The sequence below is a fragment of the Coenobita brevimanus genome, chromosome 21 (genome assembly GCF_032717465.1).
Source record: "Coenobita brevimanus isolate Jiangsu-jjx chromosome 21, ASM3271746v2, whole genome shotgun sequence".
Taxonomy (NCBI): domain Eukaryota; kingdom Metazoa; phylum Arthropoda; class Malacostraca; order Decapoda; family Coenobitidae; genus Coenobita; species Coenobita brevimanus.
The window spans coordinates 34,093,853-34,101,495 of NC_136974.1; the positions used below are offsets into that span (position 1 = coordinate 34,093,853).

The window sequence follows — 7,643 nt, forward strand, 5'->3', positions numbered from 1 at the left end:
TTCCTCCCTGACGCATCATGTCAGAAAAACTCAATTATGGGTACAGAAATATTGCAAGCCTCTCTCAGCTTTGGTATATCAGGAAGGTGAGGGGTAAAAGAGATGTTATATTATCCCGGAGAAATATACCAAGCCTCTCTCATCATAGGTATACTTCCCAACAGAGGAAAGTGAGTAGTAGAAGAGACAGATTGTAGGAGGAGAGAACCATGGCCAGTCTCTCTTAACTTAGGAATATTACCCAGGAGAGGGAGGTAAATATCAGAACAGGTGATATATTTAGACAGAGAAGCATACCAAACTTCTGCCAACTTAGAACCAAAACTCAGCAGAGGAAAGTGAAAAGCAGACGAGGTGAAAGTACAAGGCAAACATTATCCCTAACTGTACATACACCCTGGTTAGAGAGAGAGAGAAAAGAAAATAGCAGTTAGTTAATTATTTACAAGATAAGGAGAAAAGTATGTAAAAAATAAGTAAATAAATCTGCTGCGCTATAAACCCCTTCGCCTCCACCTCCCAAGTTTATAAAGATGAATGACAGGTGGTCCTTTCACGTCCGCCATGAAGGTGGGTGGGGGAGACTGATAAAGAAGGGATGGAGGTGGGAGAGGCGGGGGGCTGGCTTGACTGATGGCTGGGGCGAGGAGGTGAAGAAAGAGGAGGAAGATGGAGGTAAGGAGGGAAGAGGAAGGAGGTGTGAATGGTGAGGGAAGGAGGAAGGAAAACGATGTAGTTTTTGGAGGAAGAAAGGAGGGGAAGCGGGAAAAGCAAGAGGATATGAGCCATGGAGGAAGTTGAAAAAGAAAAGAGAAGAAAAGGGAAGATGCTGGAGGAAGAAGGTAAACAGGGAGGAAGAGTTAAGTTGAGAGAAAGAAGGAAGGAGAAGGTACAGAAGGCGAAGGAAGAAGGAAGAAAAAATATAAAGAGAGAGAGGAAAAGTTGCAAGCAAGGACAGGAGAGGAAGCAAGGGAGATGGAAGAAGGAAAAAACAGAGAAGGAAGAAGGTAGAGAAGGAGAAGAGAGCCAGTAAAGATGGAAGAGAAGGAAGGAGACAGAGAAGGAAGAGGAAGGAAAGGATGCAAGTTAAGCAATGAGGAAGAAGGAAATGGGAAAAAGACCATGTAGAAAGCGAAATCAAACTGGATAAGAGAACGGAGAGGAAAACAGACATAGGCCGAAAAACATAAGGACAGACGAAAAATAAGAAGGAAAAGAGAGAAAGCGACGTTGAATTAAAGCAAGAAGAGAGATGCAGAGACTGACGGTAGTGAAGGACAAGGACGAAGACGCAAAAAAGGATGAAGAAGCAAGAGGAAGAGGAGGAGGCGGAAGAGGAAGATGATGATGAGGAGGAGAATGATGAGGAAGGGGAAGATGATGGGGAAGCCTTGCCCAGACCTCCCTGTTGGATGGCAGCTTCGTGTTCACCTGAGAAAAAAAGGAAGAGAGAAAAAAAATTAGTTTTCACATAGACGGAAGAACCCTTGTACGCTATTCCAGCTAACCTCAGGCAATTATATTTAGCTGAGAGAGAGTCATGGGATTCTGAAAAAGCTAAAAACGTCGTCATTAACTCTTCCACGATCGTGACAACCCTAGCATTCTTTTCCACCTAACATAAAGCTACATTTATTTAGATGAGAGTGAGTCATAGGAGCCACAGTGTCAAACTACATGATGGGGGGTTTGCATATAGAATTCTGTGAAGCTGGATAAATATACATAATCTTGTTTAACCCATTCATTTATTTTGATGCTTATTTAATCCTGTCAGTAAATCCGAATTGTTTGTCATCTGCTGCCTGTCGATCTGGCTCTCTGTCTATCTCTGTGTCTGCCTGTCTCTCATATATCTATTTGTCGGCCTTCCTTCCTGCTTTCTTAGCCTTATCTGTGACTCAAAAGGTTGCAGAGGTAGTAGTAGTAGTAGTAGTAGTAATAGTAGTAGTAACAGTAGCAGCAGTAATAAAAAACAATAATAATAGCAGCAACAACAACAACAATAACAGTATTAGTAGTGGTTGTAGTAGTAGTAGTAGTAGTAGTAATAATAATAATAAGAAGAAGAAGAAGATGAAGAAGAAAAATAAATAATAATAATAATAATAATAATAATAATAATAATAAGAAGAAGAAGAAGAAGAAGATGAAGAAGAAAAATAAATAATAATAATAATAATAATAAGAAGAAGAAACTGACAATTAAATTAATTAAAGTCCCCCACGTAAGGCCTGTTTATATTTTTGGTCTTCTCAACAATATATATTCAGATTCCCTGCCAGTATCTTAGCATATTGTGGCCACTGGAGGGTCAACGTATGCAACTGCGAAGAAAATGAAAAACGCACATTCGAAAAAATCTTGTTTGTGCCCTCTTGTGTTAGTCCAAAATAAGGTAATAAAACGTATGAGACAAATATGATGTAATTAATAAAGAAAATCAATAAACAAAATGTACAGTGTATGAAATGAATAAAATTTTGTAATGTATGATGTATAATAGAATAAGATACATAAGTACATAGAATATAAACAAAACAAGCGAAACAAAATGCATGAAATATAGAAAATGTGTGAAACAGATTAAATGCCAAATATGAATTAATGCATAAAACTTAGCTGTGTATGATATTTGAACTAAAATTTATGATATACAACGTATGAAACGAATGAAATGTCAGAAACAGAAAAGGCAGAGACAGAAGCAGACAGAACATTGATGGAGGCAGACATAATAATGACAAAACTAGCCAAAACGGGGATAGAAATAGACAGAACATAGGCAGATCAATTTAAAAAAAAAGTGACAGAAAAAGACAAAACATAGGTAGATCGAATACAACAAAGATAGAAACAGACAAATCATAGGCAAATCAGCAAAAAACAATGACAGAAGCAGACAAAACACAGGCAGAGGAAACAAAACAATGACCGAAACGGACAAAACATAGGCAGACCAGACCAAACAATTCCAAAATCTGATAAAACACAGGGAGATCGAATAAAACAATGACTTAAACAGACGGATCACAAAAAGAACAGATAAAACATTGCCAGAAACCGACAAAACGTAAACAGATCAAATAAAACGGACAGAAACAGACGAGAAGTGACAGAGAGAGGCAAAACCATACAGAAACGGAAACAGGCAGAGACAAAGCCATACCTTTCTGTACGTGAACAAGGACGGTGGCGGGATGAGAGCCTTGGGGGACACAGGAGTACATCCCGGAGTCACCAGGCCCCACCGACCTCACCACCAGCAGTGTTGTGGTCTGGCCCAACCCTCGGTCCACCTGGCCAGGAAGGAGGAGGGGGAGAGAAGAAGAGGAGGATGGGTTAAATTTGAACATATCGACTACACGAGGGTCAATTAAAGAGATAATTTGGGATGGCCAAGTACGTTCCATCTTTGTCACCTACAGTACTATAAAAATAATCGTCAAAATTTTAGGATCCTCATCCCACCAGTCGATCTCAGGTTTAAGTCTCTATCCTCCCCATAATGTGCTGTGTAACTTTTCTACCTTCTTACTGTTTCCATCTTGTAAAGTGGAATGCAGTGTAACCTTTCCCCATCTTCACCAGTGTTTTAAAACTGCCCGTCAAAACTCTGGACTCTGCCTTCCCTTCGAGTTCTAAGATAGACCTAAACATCCGTTTGAGCGAATCCATTACCCTGTTTAAGTATGAGATCAACAGCTCTTCATTCTCTGCTGTAACGAAATCTCACTTCGTGCGAGGTGACTTACTCCATATGCCAAACTGGAAGATCAGATAAAGTTAAAAGAGGCGCCACACTAGGCACAGCTTCCAAAACCGTAATAGTTTAGTTTAACCTTTTGGCTGATGTGGAAGTTTAGTTCTTTTTCGCAATATTTCGCTATAGTTCTCCATAACATACTGAATAAGTCTGACTAGGTACGGTAATGAATGGAAATGGGTCTTTTAATTAAACTGACGTGATGATAATGATGATGATGTATATGATGATGATACTGATAATGTTGATGATGATGAGATAGTGATGACGACGAGTATTGGTGATGAAAATAATGACACACACACACACACACACACACACACACACACACACACACACACACACACACACACACACACACACACACACACAGCCTTGCCCTTAGATTAACGTCACCCCTGGGAGAACTGTAGTCAATGAGGCTTGTGTCTTGGTACCAGTAGTGAGGCGGGTGAATGCAGGGGCAGGAGTTTGGTGATGATGGTGATGATGATGATGGATGACGGTGATGATGATGATGATACTGTTTATGAAGGTGATATTGATGATAGATGATGAGGCTGATAAGGACGATGATGTTTTTGTAGATGATGATGATGATGATGATGATGATGAAGAGGAGGAGGAGGAGGAGGATAATGCAAATGCTGATGACAACGAAGATAACGATGGTGTTCTTGATTATGATGATGAATGACGATAAAGGCAGTGATGCTGATACTGGTTATGACGATGAAGACGTTGATGCTGCTACTGATGCTGAGGATGCTGAGAATGACTACGATGTTCTTGATGTCTGATAACGATAACAATAATAAATCCTTACCCTGAGATTCACGCCGCCCCTGGGAGAGTTATAATCGATGAGGCTGGTGTCGTGGTACCAATAAACTAGGGAGGCTGGTGACCCCGAATTGGAGGTCACAACGCAGGTCAGGGTCAAGGAAGAGCCCTCCTCGATGTGACGCTCTCGAGGACCAAGGATCTCTACGCGTAAGTGACCTGTCGAGGAGAAAAAATAAAAGCGTTGATTAAAAATACTTGGAATCGATGCGAGTTGAGAGAGAGAGAGAGAGAGAGAGAGTAGTAGTAGTAGTAGTAGTAGTAGTAGTAGCAGTAGTAGTAGTAGTAGTAGTAGTAGTAGTAGTAGTTGTTGTTGTTGTTGTTGTTATAGTAGTAGAAAAAAATGTTTTGAAAAATCTTTAGTGATGCCAGAGTCCCCAAATACATAATTATATTCACGCACATCATAGGTAATAATTCTCTCCATTAACAGAACAGAGAGAGTAGATGAGAAAGGAGTACGTCCACTCGTTATAGTCTTCGTCATTTATAATCGTAGTTGAAGAAGTTAAATATCCTTACAAAAATCCACAGAATAAACTCACACTGTATGTAATTTTCTTTCAATCTGGACTCCACTGAGGCAAGAAATACAACGCAGAAGAAAGAATCACAGCCAGTTACTCTGTCTTTCGTCGTTAATATCGCAATCTGAGAAGTTATAACCTTACAAAGACCCCCAACGATTAAACACATTCAGCACAAATTTTCTTACAAACTGGTTTACATTATGAGAAAAGGGAAGAAAGGAGAAAGACAGAAAGGCAAGTGCTCTGTCTTTCACCGCTAGTTTCGCAGCTTGAGACGTGAAATCCATGCAGAAGAAGCCCACATTTCCTTTAACTTGGATGTCATCAGAAGAACAAAGAAGGTAGAGAAGAAAGACACACACTGAGCCTCTTTGTCCTGCTCCGTTCATCCCGTAGCTAAAGAATCCAATTATGCTAAACTCTAAGAGGCTTGTTACCCTACTTCATCGACCTCACAAGACTATGATACTTACTCGCCTCTCTCATTTTGTTAAGGGAAGGGGATGCTCATGAAGATTCCAAAGATGACTTTTAACATGCCGGAGGGTTGATGGACATTATCTCGTTTCTTTATCACGCAAAATTAATATGATTTTTTCTAATGGATGACTAAAGAAATGACAGTGTTGAAGGAAATTTTCTCGTTTCTGTATCACGCAAAATTCATATTAATGTTGAAAAATGGATGACATGAAATGACAGAGGGTTGATAGAAATTGTCTCGTTTCTGTGTCAAGCAAAATTAACGTGACCTTTATTTTAAATGGATGACTTTTGAAACGCTGGAGGGTACAGTCGAAATCAGAAGTCCTCTCGCTTCTCCTTTCCCTTTCTTCAAAGACGTAGAAAATCAGTATGACGAACCTGCAGCAAACTAAGCTCATGACACCGAACTGAGGCCAGATCAAGTAATCAGTGTTGGTTGCTGCGGATTTACCACACTGATTTCCAAAGTGGGTAGAGGGAAAAGAAGAGACAGGACTTTCGACTCCAACTGTACATGGATGCATTGTGTTTTCTGAATCACGTGGAATTAGGGAATCATAACAAGGGATGTTCTCAAATCATCGAAAGTTAAATATTACTGTTCGCTTGAGATATAATGAAAGTTCTCTACATTCTGACTTACTTAGAAATACCCTTACTTAAGAAATCCTGTTTAATCATCCCAGGGTGACTACTTTTGCTTACGTTGAATCAGCAGTACTTAAGAATAGATCCTTAAGAGAAGATATTCAGAATCAGTCATACGTAAGAGCCGTTGTTCTTAATCATCCACAGGTAACTACTATTTTAACTTTTGAGATGCTGAAGGGTTGATGAAATTCTTTAGTGTCTTCATCACTTGGGCTTATTGTTACTGAGAAAAGATCTTGTTTTAAAATTCCAAGAATGATTATTTTTATTCCATTTAGGGTGACGGCTGGCTGATGGACGTTTTCTAGTTTCAGTATCGAATATAATTAACAGAACACTTTCTTATAATGCCCTCGTATTAAGAAAGATTTTTTATTTTATTTTCCTAGGGTAGGCTTCAGATATTTTACACCCACAGACGAACAGAAGGGAGAGAGAGAGAGAGAGAGAGAGAGAGAGAGAGAGAGAGAGAGAGAGCATACCTAAGAGTTTCCACTTACCGTCTTTGGTGGATGCTGTATTATTGGCCACGAACACTTTACTCTTGGTCACCACTTGTCTAGGATCTGAGGAGAGAAAAGGAACCTAAGTGGTAGCAGATGAGACCTAAAGTGTGTGTGTGTGTGTGTGTGTGTGTGTGTGTTTATTCCCCTCTCCAGTCACAAATACAAGCCACTTTCCCCGGACCCAAGGTGGAACACATTGAATAAATCGAAAAAGAAAAAGTGTTACGGAATCCCATTGCGCCACGTGTATCTTCAAGTTTCAAGGACTCTCTCTGGATACACTGATATGAAATAGGAGACAGATGGTCGGACCTTGTCTCTCCTTGGGATGACTGGGTACATATTATCATTCTTCTTCTTCTTATTATTATTATTATTATTGTTGTTGTTGTTGTTATTGTTCTTAGTATTAATCGTTTTACTACCACAACAACAACAACAACAACAACTACTACTACTACTACTACTATTATTACTACAACTACTACTACTACTGCTGCTACTACTACTACTACTACTACTACTACTACTGCTACTAATACCAATACTGCTGCTGCTGGTGCTGCTTCTACTGCTGCTGCTACTACCATTATTATTATTATTATTATTATTATTATTATTATTATTTTTATTATTATTATTATTATTATTATTATTATTATTATTTTTATTATTATTATTATTATTATTATTATTATTATTATTACCGCATTATTATTTAGTCCGATAGTGTATTTTTTTAATTACTTTCGACAATCTCAGATATGGTGCTGGACAGGGACGCCTTCCTGTGGTAGCACCGATATAACTGGGCGGTGGGGCTGCCTGGCTATAAAATGCCCCTTAACATTCCCTTATCC

At 39.2% G+C, this 7,643-nt stretch overlaps 1 pseudogene; it reads right to left on the bottom strand.

Moving 5' to 3' along the window:
• Positions 1-1,235: 1,235 nt before the first annotated feature.
• Positions 1,236-7,643, bottom strand: part of LOC145392147 (zwei Ig domain protein zig-8-like) — a 55,275-nt pseudogene continuing 48,867 nt past the window's right edge.